The sequence below is a fragment of the Equus quagga genome, chromosome 19, assembly GCF_021613505.1.
Source record: "Equus quagga isolate Etosha38 chromosome 19, UCLA_HA_Equagga_1.0, whole genome shotgun sequence".
Classification (NCBI taxonomy): Eukaryota; Metazoa; Chordata; class Mammalia; order Perissodactyla; family Equidae; genus Equus; species Equus quagga.
Genome location: NC_060285.1, coordinates 37,067,391 through 37,070,270, shown reverse-complemented (window position 1 = coordinate 37,070,270; position 2,880 = coordinate 37,067,391).

The window sequence follows — 2,880 nt, the reverse complement described above, 5'->3', positions numbered from 1 at the left end:
GGCAAAGTCTCTGCTGGTAAGTGTAAATGCTAGTTAGGGAAATACAAAATATAAACGTGAGAAAACTTTAAGGGAATTTAAAAACAACTTGCAATTCAATAGAAATTAATTAAAATAGTAGTGAGAAGTAAGGGAAGGGAAATGCAAAGGCAGCGCATTCTCACTGAAAGTACTGAATATACCACATACTTGCTGTGTAATTTTGAGCAAATTTCTCAACAATTCTTCCACTCAGTTTCCTCATCAGTAACATGTGGATCACATTAACACATATTTGGCAAGTAGGTTAGCTGTTCAACTCTCTCCCCTTCTGTGTTAGTCAGGTTTTGCTGCCCATCTATAGACTCCATTTCCCAGCTCCCATTGCAGCCAGATGTGGCCGTGTTACCAGTTCATTCTGATGGAATCTGAACAGAAGTAACGCAAGCTAAGATTATTAAGAAGAGAATGTTTCTGCTCCATGCTTTCTTTCTCATTCCACTAGCTGGAGGCAGATGAGTGGCTGCATGGAGAACAGCTGCTCTCCTCCCAGGAATAGTCCCCTTTCACTATGTAACTGAGCCATTGGGTTTGAGCCACTTGTTAAAGTAGCTTACCCTACTCTAACTAACAGAACTGACCAAGGGTGGTTGTGAGGAACAATCTAACACATGGCCTCACCCATAGTAAAGGCTTAGTAAATGTTATCAGTAAAGCTTTTACTGTGAAATACTTCTGGATATTTGCTTAGTTGCCTTATCAATCTATTCTTTCTATAAGACAGCTGAAAACAAAGTCAGTCAACTCTAACTTGAGAGAATTTAAACAATAAACCCAACTTTCTAAGGCCATATTATTAGTATGTCATTTGATCCATGAATATTCCATATTATCTGAAGAACACGAGTTATTCTGCCAATACGGAACCTCCAGGGTTTTCCACAATGAATTCTTGCTTCTTTTATATTTACTGTTGTAATTATTTGATGAATGATCTAAATTGATAATCATCACTAAAAATCATCTGTATCAACTCTATATATTGGCCTCAGATAATACACTAAAAATGACTGGATAGAGGTTCAGCAATTGCTTTCCAGCCTTCATTTATGTTGAAGAGAATCAATATCTAAAATAACCCAATGGTTAACTTGATAAAGTGGTAATATTACATTTTTCCAGCTGCCTTTTCATGGGAGTCTAACCAAATCTTCAGTAATCCACTCACTAATCAACAAGCTGTCAATTTTGTTGCATGTATAACCCAATCTCATGTAGAAGTTACTGTCTGACAGCCTGTATCAGACATGTTATGTTTTAGGAGTTCTCTTCGCTTTGGCTGTCATTTTCTCAGTCACTTTCAGAATATCTGCCATCACTTTCTTGTTTTTTCACAGTCGCATCCTTTTATGACAAACCATCATCCTCCAGCGCCTTATAATCATACAAGATTTCTGTCATTCACAAACCGGTTATCTTTCCACTAGTTCGGAGTATTTCACAACCAATAAATGGTAAATTATCTCTACTTTCTCTTCTATTCTATGGGAAGTGTTATAAATCCAAGCCAGTGAAATTGATTGTGAATTCAATCTAAGGATCTATTTTTGCATTGTAATGAACAATTTAAGCGTAATGTATTTGCCACTTTGACACTTTTTATAAATTAAAAAAAATTAAATTAAAACATTTCCTACAGTTACACTCATGGAAGACAATTGTCTGAGAAAATGTGGACTCAAATTAAAAATTAGGAAAATTCTTTATCCTAAGACAAAATTTGGGAGTAGAGGAACTTTGCTGTGTTCTCTATCACAGATCAAGATGGTTCTGGGGCTGGCGTGGTGGCACAGTGGTTAAGTTTGCATGTTCTGCTTCGGCATCCTGGGGTTCACCAATTCAGATCCCAGGTGTGGACCTATGCACTGCTTGTCAAGCCATGCTGTGGCAGGCATGCCACATATAAAGTAGAGGAAGATGGGCATGGATGTTAGCTCAGGGCCAGTCTTCCTCAGCAAAAAGAGGAGGATTGGCAGCAGATGTTAACTAAGGGCTAACCTTCCTCAGGAAAAAAAAAAAGGAAGAAAGATGGTCATGTAGATTTCCCAAAAAGATCTACTTACAAAAGAATATATTTAGAACTGGATAGCCGTGTAAACTAAGGAAAATAAATATAAAAAGACAAAAATCAGCAATGTTTTCAAAAATCCTTTTGTAAGTAATTTATAAATGAAGAAAAGCTTATAAATACCTTGGTAGCATTCTGAAATAAATGCTTTCACGCAGACATATTCAAGAGTGAAGATCTCCTGACCTATTGTTTCTTCTCTTAGGGATGTTTCCTGTGAAATATGAGTAAACTGCTTCAAATTTAACATGACTGAAATCTCTATGCATAAATTGAAAGACATAAAATTGTGTTTCCCTTAAAGAAAAACAAGAGTCGTATTTCTTTAATATTGCTTGATATTTTGAAGATCTCAAAGAAAGGAATCCCCAAATCCTTTTTTAGCATAAACACAAGACAATGCTCCTGAATATACAGATAGTATAGCCCTTTGGCGTTGGTTGGGGATATAATGCCTATACTTTCATTTCAGTTGTGAGTCTTACATCTGAAACTGACTTACCTAAGATAAATAAAGTCTAATCTAAAACCGGAAACCTAGAAGAGTTATGTCAGTTAAAGCACAATACCTCCAATCAAACATTGCTCAGTCTTCCAGTTCTTACACCATCCAAAATCCAATTCCTTCTCCACATGAGAAGAAAATTGCATTCTTGTATTCTTAACCAAATAATGCCTGGATGTTACATTATGTTTTTTCAAAGTCTTGTTCAGAATAACTTGTTCCTAGTGAAGTCGAATGCCAGAGAAACACACCTACAAGGGAAGCGATT